Source organism: Leucopleurus acutus, assembly GCF_964270905.1.
Source record: "Leucopleurus acutus genome assembly, chromosome: 14".
NCBI lineage: Eukaryota > Metazoa > Chordata > Mammalia > Artiodactyla > Delphinidae > Leucopleurus > Leucopleurus acutus.
This window is the reverse complement of record NC_139156.1, coordinates 87,012,109-87,033,735: the sequence shown is the minus strand read 5'-3', so window position 1 is coordinate 87,033,735 and position 21,627 is coordinate 87,012,109.

Sequence of the window (21,627 nt, the reverse complement as noted above, 5' to 3'; positions counted from 1 at the left end):
TTGAGGACCTCCTACCAGCCACATGCTTTACGTCAGGTGTTGGAAAGCATTTTCTGGATTTGAAATATCTTAGGCTTTGTGGGCCATATACAGTTTCTGTAGCTTCTCCTCTTCTTTCCTCTTCAACAAGCTTTCTAAACGTGAGAACCATTATTAGCTCACAGTCCCACAGATCCAGGCTGAGAGCCTGATTTGATTCATGGCCATTATTTGCCAATTCCTGCTCTGCGTGTTCACTGAGGAGGGGCACCATGTTTGAGAAATCATTTCTTTGAATCAACTGTTGGTCTTCTGGGGCTTGTCCTTGCTCTCCTACAGTCTCTAATCAGCGTGACATCCAGAGAGATCTTGTTAAAACATAAGTCAGATCATGTCACTCAAATTTCTTCAGTGGCTTCTTCACAGAAAATGCAAAGTCCTCAGAGTGCCTCCACAGACCTAGAAATCTGGGCCTCTGTTTCCTCTCTGACTGTTTCATTCTCCTCTCCAATTTGCTCACTCTGATTTCCACACGCTGACATCCTTTCTACTCCTTGGGTACTCCAAACCTACTCTTGCCTCATTGACTTTCTGCCGCACACCAGCCGCAGAAAGAGGATTTCACCGCCCAGGGTCAGAAGGGAAGGGGTGAGGACCTGAAGTAGCACTGACGAATGGGGTCAGAAGCCCATGGGGTCAGAAGGCTGCAATGAGAAGCCTACTCACCGCAACAAAGAATAGACCCCTGCTCGCCGAAACTAGAGAAAGCTCGCATGCAGCAATGAAGACCCAATGCAGCCAAAAATAAATAAATAAAACATAAAGTATAGAATGTTAAAAAAGCAACAAAAAAATCTATAAAGAATATTACGAGAATAGAATCACAGGCCAGTTTCTCCTTTGAACATGCATGCAAAATGTGTAAAGAGAAGCACAAACTTTATCCATGGTATGTAAAACAATCGTATATCAGAATCAAAGTAGCTTTATTCTGGCAATGCAAGGTTGCTTTAATGTCCAAACATGAAACTGATCCCAGGAATGAATTAGAGTGGGGAAAGAAGTCATTTAAAACTGAAATCTTGGGACTTCCCTGGTGGTCCAGTATTTAGAACATGACGTTTTCACTGCTGGGGCCCTGGGGTCCAATCCCAGGTCAGGGAACTAAGATCCTGCAAGACATGAGGCAGGGCCCCGAAAAAAACAAAAAAAGGAAAGAAAGAAGTCTTAACCAGGAGAAGCACAAGATCGAATAAACATAACAGATAACACCTTATGAAAAGTAGGTGAAGATTATGGAATATTCTAAAATTTAAAACAAAAAGAAGGTTTCAAAGATTCAAAAGGATGTGACAAATATTGTACATAGGCAAAAATAAAATGAAATAAAATATACAAATGATGGGAACCCAAAATTCCAGATGCCCAAGTCCTGTCTCTGAAGAGTCTCATTCAATGGGTTCAGGATTTCCTCTATATTTAAAAACCTACAGGTGATTCTGGTACGATTCACAGACACAATGTAAAGCTTCTCTTTTACAGGAAAGAATACCAGATTATTTTGTTATCTTATAGTTATACTAACAGGTTGTACTATTGACGGATAAGTCTGCTGTCAAAATGCACCCCCACTAGGGGTAAAAAAAGGAACTAGTAGTCTCTACTGCTACTTGGTGGCAGCATGCATGTATTGCAAGGGCAATTATTGTAGCAATCCAAATTAGTGGAACATTTTAGAATTGGAAGACTACATACAGATCATCTAGTCAAGCTTCCAACTATTAAAGTTGTGAAAACTAAAGCCCATATAAATGAAATGATTTATCTCCAAAGAGCATTAGTGAAAGTATGAAATAAAAAATATCTCTGAACTTTTACTTTAGTGCTGTTTTTATTAATCTCAAGTATTAGCTTAAACTTCAGTGTGACAGATTTGGGATTGAATTCTTGCTCACGTTTACTGGTTGCGTGCCTTTTAGTAAGTTACTAAAACACTTTTCTTAAAAATAGACGTATTTATTTATTTATCTTTGGCTGCCTAGGCTCTTCGTTGCTGTGCGCGGGCTTTCTCTAGTTGCGGTGAGCGGGGGCTACTCTTTGTTGCAGTACGCGGGCTTCTCATTGTGGTGGCTTCTCGTTGTTGCTGAGCACAGGGTCTAGGTGCATGGGCTTCAGTAGCTGTGGTTCACGGGCTCTAGCATGCAGGCGCAGTAGTTGTGGCACATGGTCTTGGTTCCTCCGCGGCATGTGGGATCTTCCCGGACCAGGGCTCAAACGTGTGTCCCGTGCACTGGCAGGTGGATCCTTAACCACCGCGCCAACAGGGAAGCCCTACTAATACACTTTTAACTTTGTTTTTCACGTACGTAAAGTGGTGAGCCTTGACTGATATAGAATATGAGATAACCTAGCACTGTTCTTAACACATATATGTAGTTAAAATTTTTTGGCTCTCATCCCACTTAAACAGCCTCTATCCCCTTAATAATGAATGTGTCTTTCAGCTAGCAGAGCACCTCACAGCTGACCACATTCTGGCAAGAGATATAGGATTCTTTTTCTTACTGGGGGTTCTTTATACCTGATATTTGAAGTGCACTTAAACTTGAACAACTCTTGTTTATACTGTATTAATGGAGTTGATGGATGAATTTTAGAAAGTAATATGCAGGAATTGAGCTGCCTTACTCTCAAGAAATATAATTCGATAGTGGTGGCTAGAACGATAAACAGTGTTTGGACAGGGAGTCCATATTGGATGTGAACTTCCTGTACTCCCATTCGTCTATTAAGAATAAATAGAATCCTTTCAAAATGTGTTTTAAAGGGCAGTTATTTCTTTCTGCCTCATTTAAGTTACCTGCAAGAAAAAGACAATCTCCTACATCCTTGTTTAATAGGCTTTTAATACAAAGCAGATAATTTTTTGCAACATTTCCCAAACTTTTCATTATCCAATTGGCTGAGGCTTCTCAACGATTATCATTTCACAACAATATCTCCATCTTCAGCTTCTTTCAATGAATTGGCCTAATAGATGTGCCATTAAAACAGAGCTTCATTCTCAGCGTATTTTTAATTTTGTATTCAAAGAGTATGAAGGATTCAGCCATAACAGTGAGTGGATTTCTGATACATGCCACATGATGGATGCAATTAAGTGAAAGGAGTCAGGCATGAAAGGCTACATATTGTATGGTTCCATTTATATGAAATGTCCAGCAGTGGCAAATCCATACACACAGAAAAGATTCTACATTAGTGGTTGCCAGGGGTTTGGAAGAGAGGGAAATAGGGAATGACTCCTTAAAATGGGTGTAGGTTTCCTCTTGGTTGATGAAAATGTTTTGCAGCTAGGCAGTGGTGATAGTTGCGCAACATTGTGACAGTAGTAAATTCCACTGAATGGTACGGTGAATTGTAAAATGATCCAAATGGTGAATTTTGTGTTATGTTCCTTTTACTACAATAAATAGGAGAAAGAATTCGGGAAAGACTTAGAGTTTGGGAAACTAAGGTGAACTGGTCAAGAAAAAGACAGCTCTATTGTTCAGTTTTCTCTCAGCTCTCCCAGTGCATTAATCCTCAGCCAAAAGTAGCCTGAACTTGTAGATGATAGTCATTCAACACAGTCCAGGGAAAAGTAAATAAAATAAAACCCAACTCTTCTTCTTTAGCACATGTAGGAAAGGTTAACTTGCTGCTCAGCCACGTGGACATTCATGAAGACGTTTCACTTTAGGTGTCCTCTACTTCAGTACTTTACTCACTTGAGCTCATTCACACATGTAGGCAACAGCATTCCTTAATTCGATGGAATCTGTAGTACTGGTTGTGATCGGTCTCATGGAAAGAAAAGGAAAGGTGGCGCGGAAGCCAAGGGAAGAGATTTTCAAGACAGAGACGTTGTTTAAGATCTAACTCGGCTTGGCGGTCACAAAGATAAGGATTGAGAAGTAGTGCCCTGGACTTGTCAACGGAGAAATCATTGGGGGCTTCAAGGAGATCAGTTTCACGAGAGTAGGGGGGCAGAAACCAGACCGCAGTGTGGATGGGAGGGGAGAAATGGGGGGCAAGTCAAGAAATTGATGGCAAAGGGAAAGAAGGGAGGGGTGGATAGGAGGACAGGAGAATGGAATGGAGGAGAGCATTTCCTTGTGGCTCTTTAATATGGCTGGGAGGGGCCAACAGAGAAGGAGAGCGTGAAGATGTAGGAAGAGGGGGTGGCATCCCGAGCCCAAGGAGGACTGGCCCCTGTCTTCAGCTCCCACCAGCTGGATGTTCCCTCCCTCTAGCTTTCCACGTAGGCTGTGGAAGTTGCCCCTTGCCTCCTTGGATCAGCCGCCCTTGATTCGTTCGTCCTTTTCTTATTTCTCAGCACATCTGGGTCATACGTTATGTGAAGACAAACAAATCACCACTGATACTTAATTTTCTTGAAAAATCCCCAGGCAGGTACCATTTTGGAGAACTACATATTGTACCTCAGCAAGCCAAAGTAGCCCATTTTTCCTCTCTCATTGGGAGAGATTGCTGTTTCTTGGAGAACCTGATGAAGAGGGTGACTCGCACTTAGGAATAACGTTGCTTGAAAAGTGCAAAAGGTGAGGTAGTTTGGCTCTGAGGGGCCTCTGAGGCCTGAGACTTCCTGAGAGATGGCAGACTCACAGCTCCCATTTCCCTCTGCCCCTGGGCTATGAGCTCATCAAATGAGATGGTAAATAAAGTCACTGACATGGTTTAAAGGATAATTTAGTTCTCTCTTGTTCACTCAGAGCAAATTGAATGGGATTTGCATACAACATATGGATGAAATATCCATACGATGGGGCTTGACCATATCCTCATGGTTCCCCTTCCCTTTTCTACATCTGGCCCCTTTAGCTCTGCAGACTTAACCCCACACCATCAGTCCACCCAGTCGGTCCGCTGAACGTCTTTTCCTCCTTCGCATCTGGTCGTTGTCATCACCTTGTTCTCCACTACCGCCTCCTGAAGTAGCTGTTAGGTCCAGGGAGGTTGGTTCACTGTGAGCAAGTAACTGTCAACTCCATGGACAGGTGGAAGTGACTTGGCAGCCGGGATGCGCCCATCCTGAGTTCATTATACCCATGAGGGTCAAGGAGAATGGGGATGCAGCTGGTCTGCAGAGCCCCGGCAGTTCTGAGACACATGCTCCTGGATCCACACGTTGCTCCATATCCAGCCTTGCCTTTCTTTGTTCTCTCTCTTGACTCCATCCAGGTTTCTGCTCTCCTTGTCCCTTTGGGGAGGGAGGCCAGTACCAGCCCAGGTGTAGTCCCCCAAAGCTTCCTATTTCCAAGCGTTACGTAGGCTTGTATATCCACTTGCTTGGGTTGCCCTGGCATTCGTGCCAACATGTTGACTGGTTTATGCCCTAGGCTCTCTTTTCTGGCAAGAATGTGCCTAAAAATCTCCATCTCTGGTTTGGTGGCCCCTAAAAATTCCCAGTCAGTTTTGGTGAGGGGACACTTGGTGACAATGTTGTCTTTCGAAATGAGTAGTTCCGTTACCGACAATCCTTTGCTCCCCATACATTATTTATAAGGTTTCCCTGTTTGTATGTGCAAACTATTTGTGTGTATATTTGGAGAAATACATTGTACAGGCCTCTTTTTTATTTCTTCCACACACCCTAGAGATGTCATAGAGGCAGTAAATATGTCCAACTTTTTGAGAAATTGGAACAATCAAGACTTACCTGTATGGAATGCTGTTAATGATGTCAATTCCCGCGACAGTACCTTTCATCTGACACACTTAGGGACTGTTAACAGATGAAAAGCAGTAAAAGATGCGGATAGAGAGAATTTTCATTATCTTGTGCTCTGAAATCTTGGATTTTCATTGGTTTCAATGGGCCTGAAAATGGATTTTCTTTAGTAGGGACATAGAAGCCTCTAGCGGTATTCTTAATAAAGCAAGGTGAGTTATAAGCAATCATCTGATGGAGGGTAAATGTACCACAGTCCAGTTTAAGAAAAATACAATATAAAAGTCTTACCATGGAAGAAAATCTTTATATGATCTTTTGAAAAAAAAAAACTTCAAGAAACAAAAAGACATGACACCATATTCAGTTTAAAGTCAGTGACTTGTAAGCAAGGCAAAGCAAAGACAGTCTGATTAAGGCCGTTGCATTGTTCTGGCATTTTTTAGGTCTCACCCATTTCTGTGGCCTTTTTAGAACCTAAGCTTCTAGGGCACAGAGAACTTCATCTTGACGTAGGGCTGAGCAAATGCACGGAGCATTTCTCAATAAGTAGGCATTAAATTCTTAGTCCAGAAGGAGCCTTGAGATGACCTCTCTTTACTTCTTGGTAGAACTGTTTTAACCATCCCCCGAAAACAGATTTTTTTCTTTAAATCTCAAAATTCAGAGATTCCACAATCAGAAGTTACTTCTCATATTGCCTTGTGGTCTACTGTGGGCATCTGTCGAATGGTGTGAACTCTGCGTGGGGAGCATGGCCTACCCTCCAGGCCCACGGTTTGGGCTGCGGTGGTGCCATGCTGTGCTCAGGGGCCTTCTGTTTTGGAAGTCTGGGCTCCAGTGAGCCTTGGTCATGTTCTCTTATGGAACCTTGGGTGCTAGACCACTCTGACCCTCAGTCTCATTTGCAGGTGCTGGGGAGGATTAAATGAGCTCATGGGATATCCAGGTGACTGAGGCAGAGTCAGCTCGGGATGAATCTTTGCTTCGTTTTCATTAGCTGCGGAGAAGACGATGACAGCTTGGTGCCTCTCCAACTTTAATATGGTTATGCCTCTCTTGGGGATCTTGTTAAATGCAGGCTGGTATTCAGTAGTTCTGGGTGGGGCCTGGGTTCGGTGCTTCTAACAAGCTCCTAGGTGAGGGTGACGCTGAGGGCAAGGGTTTGGCACCTGTGTTTCTCCCTTTCCGGAAGAGCAGGATGTCTGCCCCACCCCCACCCCGAGAGGAGAAAACATCTGCAATGTGACTACTAGGAACCAGCTTCCCTCACATGCAAGGGTCCTGTACCACTGCTCCCAACCATTCTGTCTGAGGCGCAACAAGCCAAAACACTGAAATGTTGAGGTTTGCAGCAAAGAGGAGGTTTATTCACAGGGCAGCCAAGCGAGGACGTGACGTGACAATAGGTCTCAAATCTGCCTCCCCAAAGGCAAGGGGCTTTGGGTATCTGTGGGATAAAGAATAAAGAAGCAGGGCAGTATGAGGCACGGGGAGCATGGGGAAAGGTGATTGGAAAAACGTGTGCTCATCATTGTTCTGAGCTGGCATAACTAGGCTACAGGCCTCAGCACATTCTCAGGCTGGAGTTTTCGGCCCTCTGATGGCAGGAGGTCAAAAGGCACTTGCCCAGGTGGAAGATCGGTGGTCCTCTCCACTCTAAACCAGCTCAGCCTAACCAGGCACAGCTGATTCCAAGTTCCTGGACGATCAGGGGGCAAACATCTTATTGCTTATGCTACATGCTACTTGGAGGACGTGCAGGTGTTCAAGCTACCTTGATGAGTGAAGACGGGATTTGACTAATCATGACACCTTGTTTCACCTCCAGGCGAGCAGAAGAGAGCTGTAGGCTGAGTCTGGCTCCTGGCACCTGGAATTGGAGGCAGGTGGTTTAAAAACGGGCTCTCCCACCCTCTGTGTGATATTAGGTAGATAGACTATTGAACCTTCCTGTGCCTATTTCTCCACAAGCAGCATGGGGACACTCAGAGTCCCTCTCTTGGGGGCTGTTATGGGGGTTCAGTGAGATATAGATGCATGCACAGGCACACGGGAGACACCCAGTGTGTGTTCCCTTCGTGCTTATTTTTATTAGGACACCAGTATTGTTAGAAGATTTCTGGTTTGGACAACAAATTAGATAGGTGGTCATTGCTATAGTTTATGCGAGAGCAATTCACATTGCCATTTGCAAAAAAGTAGTTGGTTGTCCAATGGGGATTATAAACATCCGTTTAACATGAGCTACTGAACAGATAGTTCACACAGTAAGTACTTTATTTAAAATCAATTCTCTTTGTTTTCTTAAGCAATTGTTAACTCCCAATTTCGTGAGTACTACCAAGTAAGTCACTTGAAAATCATCTAGAGCAATCTATTTCACTTAGCAAGCCTAAAGCTATAGTTCAACCATTTTATTTACTGTTCTATGACAAAAATTACTCTAAACAGCTATTCCCTGGATAAGTAATCAGCTAAAGCTAGTTGGACTGACTAAATCGATTTACTGAGTTAATAAGCCAGTTGTTTTAGAATAGGTCGAATGCATATTTCTCATCCATTCTGCATTAAACTGTTTCCCATTCGTACATACCCACGTTCCTACTTCTGTGCTGTAGGGCTTGGCTGAACTACACCTGCCTTCAGTGAAACTTTTCTCTCCTGCACAATTGGAGATAATTTTAGTCTCCTCGTGACTCCCACGGGGTTACCTCTGTTGTGACACTTGACTCTTTGGTGGCATATTTTATTTGAAAAAGCCTTCCGTTACTCCGGGCACATCAAACAGTAAATGCTTTCTCTTCGTAAACCTGCATAACAATTTTCTGAACTCTTCTGCTCTGGGCAAGATTCATCAGTACACCAGGCAAACATAGTGAAAGAGGAGACAGTACTTGTGTTGTATTCAATTGGGTCTTGATACCTAAGTGTGACTCTTAACCAAGGATTATGCAGTAGTTAAGGACACAGATTCAAGTTGTTTAGGGTGTGTCCTAAAGTGTCAGTGGCAGAATTTAAGTCTCTACTCTGGAAATTGTAGACCTGAGACAAACTACTTCCCTAAACGTCATTTCCTACGTCTGAGAAAGATAATAGAATCTACCTTGTAGTAGACTGAATAATACCATTGCCCCCAAATGTCCACATTCTACTCTCCAGAACCTGTGAATGTCACCTTAAATGGCAGAAGGCACTTTGCCAGTGGGATGAAAGTAATGGTTCTCAGATGGGAAGATTCTCCTGGACTACCTGGATGGGCCCAAATATAACCACTGGTGTTCTCGTAAGAGAGAGGCAGAAGGATTTTGTACTCCAAAGAGAATGTGATGACGAAGTTGGGGTTGCATTGATGTGGCCAGAAGTGAAGGAATGCTGGCGAGGAAACAAACAGATTCTCGCTTAGAGCCTCTAGAAGGAGGATGGATGGCCCTGTCGACTTCTGGTTTCAGCCCAGGGAAACTGGTTTTGGACCTCTGTCTTCCAGAACCATAAGAAAATAAGTGTGTTTTGTTAGAAGCAAGCACATTTGTAGTCATTTGTTACAGCAGCCATAGGGAACTAATGCCTACCTCATAGGAAGTAGTTCTCCAATGAAAATGTGTGACTGGAAACACACTTAGTGGCACGTGTGACACACACTAGTTATGCTACCGTAGGTCGTTCTTGGAAACTGAGGCCTTGGTTTTGAGAGATCATCAAAACCAGTACAATGGTTGCCATGTTTCTCCTTGTTCAGCCTGGTGACCAACCCGGTAGAGAGAGCTCCATCCTTTCCCACAGGACCCCACCTGTGGGTACGTAGAGGGAAGCGGTTATGTCTCCCTTAAGGCACCTTTTTCTTTTCCTTTCTACTTTTGTCTTCATTAATCTTCATCCAACTGACCTTTCTAAATTTTACAGAAAACAAAACCATTTCTCCATGGATTCAGATACTACCCCAAGTTAATATTCCAACCAAGTTCTTGTTCTTCCGGGTCTCATCACCAGAAATTTCTGAGCCTAACTCTACTCTAGTTTCTAGGATCACTCATTTTCTCATTTCTCCCTTCTCCTTTTAGTTCAGAGTCTTGTCAATTTAGTTCCTTCCCTAACCACAACTTACAGTACGGTGACACAGCAAAGTGATGAAAGTCTAGACGGTCTGGTTTTAATCCCGGGTTTTGCCACCTACTTACTGTGTGGCATTAGGCAAGCTCTTCAACGTCTCTGGGCCTCAGTTTCCCCCAGAAAAGTGAACTTTATGAATATTCCCTACCTCTAGGGTTGCCATTATGAGGAATAAGTGAGTTAATATTTGGTAAGCCCTTAGAATAGTACTTGTTATAGTCTAAGCACTACAGTTGTGCTTGTTAATAATAATAAATGAAATTCCAAGCGTATAACTTACTCAACTTTCTGTCATAACTTTGAAGTGTTGGTCTATCTGTTGGCTCACGTTGCAGGTAAATGAGTCGAGGCATGGGCTGAGGCATTGCTATCACTGGGTTGTGTGTTCCCAGAACTTGGAACAGCGGTGTGAAATGGGTAGTGGTTCTATTGGAGACAGGGCAGACTGGAAAATGACAGCCTGGGAAGGAGTTGTGGTGTCCATAGCTTTGGTGTTAGAGGTGCTGCCTGCTGAAGCACCAGTGCCGGCCTAAGCCGTAAATGGGGTGCTGGGGTAAAGAGGAGCAGGATGGAAGATGACAGCGTGGGAAGGAGGTGTGGTGTCCATAGGATCGGGGTCTGATGTGCTTCCTGCTGAAGCACCGATGCTGGCCAGGGCCGTAAATGGGGTGCTGGGGAAAACAGGAGCAGAATGGGAGATGACAGCGTGTGAAGGTGGTGTGGTGTCCATAGGTTCGGGGTCTGACGTGCTTCCTGCTGAAGCACCGATGCCCGCCAGGGCTGTAAATGGGGTGCTGGGGAAAACAGGAGCAGAATGGAAGATGACAGCGTGTGAAGGAGGTGTGGTGTCCATAGGTTCGGGGTCTGATGTGCTTCCTGCTGAAGCACCGATGCCCGCCAGGGCCGTAAATGGGGTGCTGGGGAAAACAGGAGCAGAATGGAAGATGACAGCGTGTGAAGGTGGTGTGGTGTCCATAGGTTCGGGGTCTGACGTGCTTCCTGCTGAAGCACCGATGCCCGCCAGGGCCGTAAATGGGGTGGTCGGGAAAACAGGAGCAGAATGGAAGATGACAGCGTGTGAAGGTGGTGTGGTGTCCATAGGTTCGGGGTCTGACGTGCTTCCTGCTGAAGCACCGATGCCCGCCAGGGCCGTAAATGGGGTGCTGGGGAAAACAGGAGCAGAATGGAAGATGACAGCGTGTGAAGGAGGTGTGGTGTCCATAGGTTCGGGGTCTGACGTGCTTCCTGCTGAAGCACCGATGCCCGCCAGGGCCGTAAATGCGGTGCTGGGGAAAACAGGAGCAGAATGGAAGAGGACAGCGTGTGAAGGAGGTGTGGTGTCCATAGCTTCCATATTAGAGGTACTGCCTGCCTGATATGAGAGCAGAGAGTGAAAGTGGGAGAGCCTCTTCCTAGATTCTAACTCCTCTGAATTTATAGCACTGGCTCTGCCTGGCTTTATGACATATCCATTGTACGTGTCACAGAGAAAGTGTGGGCGGGGCAGGGGGTGATGCAGGGGTCACATGCAAGCCCAGCTGCTGGCTTAACCCCGGCCCAAAGGCAAAGGGCAGGGCCCCTTCTGGACTTTCTAGTGGCTGGGACTTCTGGCTGTGGGTGGCAGGTGTTTGGCACCAGATGGGCCACCATGCGGAGACTGTGGAAGCCTCCTCCAGAGCTCACCCTGCCTGGGGACTGGCTCTGCAGGCCCCTCAGCCCTGCGTATGTATCGGCCAGGCCTTCCCCACCACGGGGCCCAGAGGCCAGAGCCTGCTCAGACCTGAGGGCAGGAGGCAGCCAGAGCTTACCAGGGTGTGGACCACCTCGTCCGCAGACCTCCCCAGCTCCTCTGCGAGACCTGGAGACAGGATCGCCTTCTCCAGGGCTGCTCAGCTGCCAGCATCACCATGAGCCAGGTGGCCAAGGTTTCTGAGCAGGAGATGCAGAGCCCTGATCCGACTGGATGCTGCAGCCCACGATGTCCCTTCCTGGCAGATAGGTTCTTTCTTCACTTCTGTTTTGAAATTTGGTAAAAGAACATTTAAACCTTGGCCTGTCCTTCAGGGTATATAGATGGTAGTGGCTTAGCCGGGATTCGATCCAAGCCTGTGTGATTCCAGAGCTTGTGCTCTGGACTGTGGTGCCTCCTTATCGTATATGCTTCATGTGTTACTTGTTTTTCTTTTTTTCTTGTAGTCCTTATGGTACTTAGCCCTAAGTGCCATACCTGTAACGAACAGCTACACTGCCCTGTAGGAGGTCTTCTTTTGTTCAACGCATGAATTGGTCATCCACCACACTGTGTTCTAATATCAGAAGATACAGGTCAGGGAGCACCAGTTGTCAGCATGGCACCATTCCATATTTCTAACTGAGGCTTGAAGCCCGTATTTTCCCTTTGTCTAGTTTGAAGGATCCAGATATGTAAAGATGATATTCTAGATAAATCATGGGCTATTCTGAAAGAAATTCACCAGTGAATTGTTCCATATGGATTAGAAGCCAGCTTCTCTGGCCTTCCTGGAGTATATCCAGTAAGGCGTCTCATTCATGTCTAGAAAGCAAATATATCATTTATTGCAACTTCAGCGTGGAGCGATGTATTGGTATAAAGTACGATCAACACAGTTTGGTTATTGTGAGTATGACAGCTGGGTCCACTCTTTACTACCCATATGTAACTCTAGGGATTCTTATGCCCAAGAGAGGAGACGTACTCTTGGCTGTCTAGGACAAGGGAAGCATGTGTTGTTATTCAGGAGCTGGAAGCTTCAGCATGACAGGTAGGAATTGAACAATCCTGGTCTACACATCACTTGACCTTGCTTAAAACTTGTTTCTTTGGCTTGCTTCATTGGAGTGTTTTCTCCCTCCTGGGGCTGACATTGTCTGTTATGTATCACGCATGTGACATGTAGAAGTTTCAGAACCCAAAATCATATAGATCAGTAAAAATGTATATATATATATATATATATATAAACCTATTGAAACACACACTGGGCATAATTCATATATTCCAAAATCAGTTTGACCCTCTGCTCATGAGATTCTTTTTATGGTATGTCCCAGCAAATCTGGGCTTCCATCCCCAATAAAATTTGGGGTTGGAGGACACAAAAGCTTTTGCTCAGACCTAAATTCTGTCTGAAAACAAGGGAAATATTATAAGCCCTTTGTAACCTCTCCAAGAGCAGAAATGATTTACAGCTGTGGCATTGAACCATAATTCCTCGATCTCATTTGAAAAGAGTCCAGTTAGAAACAGTGTCTTGATTTTTGTTTCTTTTGTTTCTTCCCTGTTTTCTTGTCTTGCTTACCAACAATCCATTGTAATTCATGAGTTAGTATGGCAGCAGGCTGAGTGTTCCCTGGAGCTCATTAAATGAAGTGTTTTTCCTAAAATGACGTTTGTCTCCTTGTTTTCAGCCCCTCTTCTTTCCTCTGCCCTTTACTATAACCAGAGCTCAGCAAAAGCTGAGTGACTTTGTGCAGACCTTACTTAGGCTCAGCCGTTTTTTCTTCATTATTTTATTCATGGTTCCTCCATTTCATTGCTTGCCTTCTCGAAATGTGTTGAAATCTTTCTGTGGTTGATGACTTCCAGAATATCTTGGCTTTTATTGGTTGATTAATTTTGGTATTTCTACAGTTTTATTTAGATATGGTTTCAGGAGGAACAGAAAGTAAATATATTTCCTAGTCTGCCATCTTGAGCTGAAAATCCCTGTGGATTTTAGCATCCAATGTTCCCATGGGAAAACACCCAACCATGGCCTTAATAGATGCAACACTCAAGATTTCAGCTTTTGTTGAGCAATCACTAAGGATTTCATATGTGGTCATTTCTAATGGGGAAATAATAACTATCTCATGACGTTGATTTGAGGATTAAATTAGATAATGAACATGAAAATGCTTTGTAAGATTTAAAAATCAGTAAACATGGTTTTTGTTATTATTTGATTTGTTGCTATTTCAACTTCACTTGACAGTTGTTTATGACCTTGCGTATGTGAGAAAATGTCCTCTGGGTTATTTGTCTGAAAGCCAGAATGTATTTTTCAATAGCTCAATGGACCTGGCATCATTTGTGAAGGTTAAGGGTGAAGGGGTAAATGTTTCTTGACACCTGTCACTTTACAGTGTTTTCAGGAACTAACTGACTCATGTATTCCTCTTCCAAATTTGGTTGAGGACCTCCTACCAGCCACATGCTTTACGTCAGGTGTTGGAAAGCATTTTCTGGATTTGAAATATCTTAGGCTTTGTGGGCCATATACAGTTTCTGTAGCTTCTCCTCTTCTTTCCTCTTCAACAAGCTTTCTAAACGTGAGAACCATTATTAGCTCACAGTCCCACAGATCCAGGCTGAGAGCCTGATTTGATTCATGGCCATTATTTGCCAATTCCTGCTCTGCGTGTTCACTGAGGAGGGGGACCATGTTTGAGTAATCATTTCTTTGAATCAACTGTTGGTCTTCTGGGGCTTGTCCTTGCTCTCCTACAGTCTCTAATCAGCGTGACATCCAGAGAGATCTTGTTAAAACATAAGTCAGATCATGTCACTCAAATTTCTTCAGTGGCTTCTTCACAGAAAATGCAAAGTCCTCAGAGTGCCTCCACAGACCTAGAAATCTGGGCCTCTGTTTCCTCTCTGACTGTTTCATTCTCCTCTCCAATTTGCTCACTCTGATTTCCACACGCTGACATCCTTTCTACTCCTTGGGTACTCCAAACCTACTCTTGCCTCATTGACTTTCTGCCGCACACCAGCCGCAGAAAGAGGATTTCACCGCCCAGGGTCAGAAGGGAAGGGGTGAGGACCTGAAGTAGCACTGACGAATGGGGTCAGAAGCCCATGGGGTCAGAAGGCTGCAATGAGAAGCCTACTCACCGCAACAAAGAATAGACCCCTGCTCGCCGAAACTAGAGAAAGCTCGCATGCAGCAATGAAGACCCAATGCAGCCAAAAATAAATAAATAAAACATAAAGTATAGAATGTTAAAAAAGCAACAAAAAAGTCTATAAAGAATATTACGAGAATAGAATCACAGGCCAGTTTCTCCTTTGAACATGCATGCAAAATGTGTAAAGAGAAGCACAAACTTTATCCATGGTATGTAAAACAATCGTATATCAGAATCAAAGTAGCTTTATTCTGGCAATGCAAGGTTGCTTTAATGTCCAAACATGAAACTGATCCCAGGAATGAATTAGAGTGGGGAAAGAAGTCATTTAAAACTGAAATCTTGGGACTTCCCTGGTGGTCCAGTATTTAGAACATGACGTTTTCACTGCTGGGGCCCTGGGGTCCAATCCCAGGTCAGGGAACTAAGATCCTGCAAGACATGAGGCAGGGCCCCGAAAAAAACAAAAAAAGGAAAGAAAGAAGTCTTAACCAGGAGAAGCACAAGATCGAATAAACATAACAGATAACACCTTATGAAAAGTAGGTGAAGATTATGGAATATTCTAAAATTTAAAACAAAAAGAAGGTTTCAAAGATTCAAAAGGATGTGACAAATATTGTACATAGGCAAAAATAAAATGAAATAAAATATACAAATGATGGGAACCCAAAATTCCAGATGCCCAAGTCCTGTCTCTGAAGAGTCTCATTCAATGGGTTCAGGATTTCCTCTATATTTAAAAACCTACAGGTGATTCTGGTACGATTCACAGACACAATGTAAAGCTTCTCTTTTACAGGAAAGAATACCAGATTATTTTGTTATCTTATAGTTATACTAACAGGTTGTACTATTGACGGATAAGTCTGCTGTCAAAATGCACCCCCACTAGGGGTAAAAAAAGGAACTAGTAGTCTCTACTGCTACTTGGTGGCAGCATGCATGTATTGCAAGGGCAATTATTGTAGCAATCCAAATTAGTGGAACATTTTAGAATTGGAAGACTACATACAGATCATCTAGTCAAGCTTCCAACTATTAAAGTTGTGAAAACTAAAGCCCATATAAATGAAATGATTTATCTCCAAAGAGCATTAGTGAAAGTATGAAATAAAAAATATCTCTGAACTTTTACTTTAGTGCTGTTTTTATTAATCTCAAGTATTAGCTTAAACTTCAGTGTGACAGATTTGGGATTGAATTCTTGCTCACGTTTACTGGTTGCGTGCCTTTTAGTAAGTTACTAAAACACTTTTCTTAAAAATAGACGTATTTATTTATTTATCTTTGGCTGCCTAGGCTCTTCGTTGCTGTGGGCGGGCTTTCTCTAGTTGCGGTGAGCGGGGGCTACTCTTTGTTGCAGTACGTGGGCTTCTCATTGTGGTGGCTTCTCGTTGTTGCTGAGCACAGGGTCTAGGTGCATGGGCTTCAGTAGCTGTGGTTCACGGGCTCTAGCATGCAGGTGCAGTAGTTGTGGCACATGGTCTTGGTTCCTCCGCGGCATGTGGGATCTTCCCGGACCAGGGCTCAAACGTGTGTCCCGTGCACTGGCAGGTGGATCCTTAACCACCGCGCCAACAGGGAAGCCCTACTAATACACTTTTAACTTTGTTTTTCACGTATGTAAAGTGGTGAGCCTTGACTGATATAGAATATGAGATAACCTAGCACTGTTCTTAACACATATATGTAGTTAAAATTTTTTGGCTCTCATCCCACTTAAACAGCCTCTATCCCCTTAATAATGAATTTGTCTTTCAGCTAGCAGAGCACCTCACAGCTGACCACATTCTGGCAAGAGATATAGGATTCTTTTTCTTACTGGGGGTTCTTTATACCTGATATTTGAAGTGCACTTAAACTTGAACAACTCTTGTTTATACTGTATTAATGGAGTTGATGGATGAATTTTAGAAAGTAATATGCAGGAATTGAGCTGCCTTACTCTCAAGAAATATAATTCGATAGTGGTGGCTAGAACGATAAACAGTGTTTGGACAGGGAGTCCATATTGGATGTGAACTTCCTGTACTCCCATTCGTCTATTAAGAATAAATAGAATCCTTTCAAAATGTGTTTTAAAGGGCAGTTATTTCTTTCTGCCTCATTTAAGTTACCTGCAAGAAAAAGACAATCTCCTACATCCTTGTTTAATAGGCTTTTAATACAAAGCAGATAATTTTTTGCAACATTTCCCAAACTTTTCATTATCCAATTGGCTGAGGCTTCTCAACGATTATCATTTCACAACAATATCTCCATCTTCAGCTTCTTTCAATGAATTGGCCTAATAGATGTGCCATTAAAACAGAGCTTCATTCTCAGCGTATTTTTAATTTTGTATTCAAAGAGTATGAAGGATTCAGCCATAACAGTGAGTGGATTTCTGATACATGCCACATGATGGATGCAATTAAGTGAAAGGAGTCAGGCATGAAAGGCTACATATTGTATGGTTCCATTTATATGAAATGTCCAGCAGTGGCAAATCCATACACACAGAAAAGATTCTACATTAGTGGTTGCCAGGGGTTTGGAAGAGAGGGAAATAGGGAATGACTCCTTAAAATGGGTGTAGGTTTCCTCTTGGTTGATGAAAATGTTTTGCAGCTAGGCAGTGGTGATAGTTGCGCAACATTGTGACAGTAGTAAATTCCACTGAATGGTACGGTGAATTCTAAAATGATCCAAATGGTGAATTTTGTGTTATGTTCCTTTTACTACAATAAAAAGGAGAAAGAATTCGGGAAAGACTTAGAGTTTGGGAAACTAAGGTGAACTGGTCAAGAAAAAGACAGCTCTATTGTTCAGTTTTCTCTCAGCTCTCCCAGTGCATTAATCCTCAGCCAAAAGTAGCCTGAACTTGTAGATGATAGTCATTCAACACAGTCCAGGGAAAAGTAAATAAAATAAAACCCAACTCTTCTTCTTTAGCACATGTAGGAAAGGTTAACTTGCTGCTCAGCCACGTGGACATTCATGAAGACGTTTCACTTTAGGTGTCCTCTACTTCAGTACTTTACTCACTTGAGCTCATTCACACATGTAGGCAACAGCATTCCTTAATTCGATGGAATCTGTAGTACTGGTTGTGATCGGTCTCATGGAAAGAAAAGGAAAGGTGGCGCGGAAGCCAAGGGAAGAGATTTTCAAGACAGAGACGTTGTTTAAGATCTAACTCGGCTTGGCGGTCACAAAGATAAGGATTGAGAAGTAGTGCCCTGGACTTGTCAACGGAGAAATCATTGGGGGCTTCAAGGAGATCAGTTTCACGAGAGTAGGGGGGCAGAAACCAGACCGCAGTGTGGATGGGAGGGGAGAAATGGGGGGCAAGTCAAGAAATTGATGGCAAAGGGAAAGAAGGGAGGGGTGTATAGGAGGACAGGAGAATGGAATGGAGGAGAGCATTTCCTTGTGGCTCTTTAATATGGCTGGGAGGGGCCAACAGAGAAGGAGAGCGTGAAGATGTAGGAAGAGGGGGTGGCATCCCGAGCCCAAGGAGGACTGGCCCCTGTCTTCAGCTCCCACCAGCTGGATGTTCCCTCCCTCTAGCTTTCCACGTAGGCTGTGGAAGTTGCCCCTTGCCTCCTTGGATCAGCCGCCCTTGATTCGTTCGTCCTTTTCTTATTTCTCAGCACATCTGGGTCATACGTTATGTGAAGACAAACAAATCACCACTGATACTTAATTTTCTTGAAAAATCCCCAGGCAGGTACCATTTTGGAGAACTACATATTGTACCTCAGCAAGCCAAAGTAGCCCATTTTTCCTCTCTCATTGGGAGAGATTGCTGTTTCTTGGAGAACCTGATGAAGAGGGTGACTCGCACTTAGGAATAACGTTGCTTGAAAAGTGCAAAAGGTGAGGTAGTTTGGCTCTGAGGGGCCTCTGAGGCCTGAGACTTCCTGAGAGATGGCAGACTCACAGCTCCCATTTCCCTCTGCCCCTGGGCTATGAGCTCATCAAATGAGATGGTAAATAAAGTCACTGACATGGTTTAAAGGATAATTTAGTTCTCTCTTGTTCACTCAGAGCAAATTGAATGGGATTTGCATACAACATATGGATGAAATATCCATACGATGGGGCTTGACCATATCCTCATGGTTCCCCTTCCCTTTTCTACATCTGGCCCCTTTAGCTCTGCAGACTTAACCCCACACCATCAGTCCACCCAGTCGGTCCGCTGAACGTCTCTTGCTCCTTCGCATCTGGTCGTTGTCGTCACCTTGTTCTCCACTACCGCCTCCTGAAGTAGCTGTTAGGTCCAGGGAGGTTGGTTCACTGTGAGCAAGTAACTGTCAACTCCATGGACAGGTGGAAGTGACTTGGCAGCCGGGATGCGCCCATCCTGAGTTCATTATACCCATGAGGGTCAAGGAGAATGGGGATGCAGCTGGTCTGCAGAGCCCCGGCAGTTCTGAGACACATGCTCCTGGATCCACACGTTGCTCCATATCCAGCCTTGCCTTTCTTTGTTCTCTCTCTTGACTCCATCCAGGTTTCTGCTCTCCTTGTCCCTTTGGGGAGGGAGGCCAGTACCAGCCCAGGTGTAGTCCCCCAAAGCTTCCTATTTCCAAGCGTTACGTAGGCTTGTATATCCACTTGCTTGGGTTGCCCTGGCATTCGTGCCAACATGTTGACTGGTTTATGCCCTAGGCTCTCTTTTCTGGCAAGAATGTGCCTAAAAATCTCCATCTCTGGTTTGGTGGCCCCTAAAAATTCCCAGTCAGTTTTGGTGAGGGGACACTTGGTGACAATGTTGTCTTTCGAAATGAGTAGTTCCGTTACCGACAATCCTTTGCTCCCCATACATTATTTATAAGGTTTCCCTGTTTGTATGTGCAAACTATTTGTGTGTATATTTGGAGAAATACATTGTACAGGCCTCTTTTTTATTTCTTCCACACACCCTAGAGATGTCATAGAGGCAGTAAATATGTCCAACTTTTTGAGAAATTGGAACAATCAAGACTTACCTGTATGGAATGCTGTTAATGATGTCAATTCCCGCGACAGTACCTTTCATCTGACACACTTAGGGACTGTTAACAGATGAAAAGCAGTAAAAGATGCGGATAGAGAGAATTTTCATTATCTTGTGCTCTGAAATCTTGGATTTTCATTGGTTTCAATGGGCCTGAAAATGGATTTTCTTTAGTAGGGACATAGAAGCCTCTAGCGGTATTCTTAATAAAGCAAGGTGAGTTATAAGCAATCATCTGATGGAGGGTAAATGTACCACAGTCCAGTTTAAGAAAAATACAATATAAAAGTCTTACCATGGAAGAAAATCTTTATATGATCTTTTGAAAAAAAAAAACTTCAAGAAACAAAAAGACATGACACCATATTCAGTTTAAAGTCAGTGACTTGTAAGCAAGGCAAAGCAAAGACAGTCTGATTAAGGCCGTTGCATTGTTCTGGCATTTTTTAGGTCTCACCCATTTCTGTGGCCTTTTTAGAACCTAAGCTTCTAGGGCACAGAGAACTTCATCTTGACGTAGGGCTGAGCAAATGCACGGAGCATTTCTCAATAAGTAGGCATTAAATTCTTAGTCCAGAAGGAGCCTTGAGATGACCTCTCTTTACTCCTTGGTAGAACTGTTTTAACCATCCCCCGAAAACAGATTTTTTTCTTTAAATCTCAAAATTCAGAGATTCCACAATCAGAAGTTACTTCTCATATTGCCTTGTGGTCTACTGTGGGCATCTGTCGAATGGTGTGAACTCTGCGTGGGGAGCATGGCCTACCCTCCAGGCCCACGGTTTGGGCTGCAGTGGTGCCATGCTGTGCTCAGGGGCCTTCTGTTTTGGAAGTCTGGGCTCCAGTGAGCCTTGGTCATGTTCTCTTATGGAACCTTGGGTGCTAGACCACTCTGACCCTCAGTCTCATTTGCAGGTGCTGGGGAGGATTAAATGAGCTCATGGGATATCCAGGTGACTGAGGCAGAGTCAGCTCGGGATGAATCTTTGCTTCGTTTTCATTAGCTGCGGAGAAGACGATGACAGCTTGGTGCCTCTCCAACTTTAATATGGTTATGCCTCTCTTGGGGATCTTGTTAAATGCAGGCTGGTATTCAGTAGTTCTGGGTGGGGCCTGGGTTCGGTGCTTCTAACAAGCTCCTAGGTGAGGGTGACGCTGAGGGCAAGGGTTTGGCACCTGTGTTTCTCCCTTTCCGGAAGAGCAGGATGTCTGCCCCACCCCCACCCCGAGAGGAGAAAACATCTGCAATGTGACTACTAGGAACCAGCTTCCCTCACATGCAAGGGTCCTGTACCACTGCTCCCAACCATTCTGTCTGAGGCGCAACAAGCCAAAACACTGAAATGTTGAGGTTTGCAGCAAAGAGGAGGTTTATTCACAGGGCAGCCAAGCGAGGACGTGACGTGACAATAGGTCTCAAATCTGCCTCCCCAAAGGCAAGGGGCTTTGGGTATCTGTGGGATAAAGAATAAAGAAGCAGGGCAGTATGAGGCACGGGGAGCATGGGGAAAGGTGATTGGAAAAACGTGTGCTCATCATTGTTCTGAGCTGGCATAACTAGGCTACAGGCCTCAGCACATTCTCAGGCTGGAGTTTTCGGCCCTCTGATGGCAGGAGGTCAAAAGGCACTTGCCCAGGTGGAAGATCGGTGGTCCTCTCCACTCTAAACCAGCTCAGCCTAACCAGGCACAGCTGATTCCAAGTTCCTGGACGATCAGGGGCAAACATCTTATTGCTTATGCTACATGCTACTTGGAGGACGTGCAGGTGTTCAAGCTACCTTGATGAGTGAAGACGGGATTTGACTAATCATGACACCTTGTTTCACCTCCAGGCGAGCAGAAGAGAGCTGTAGGCTGAGTCTGGCTCCTGGCACCTGGAATTGGAGGCAGGTGGTTTAAAA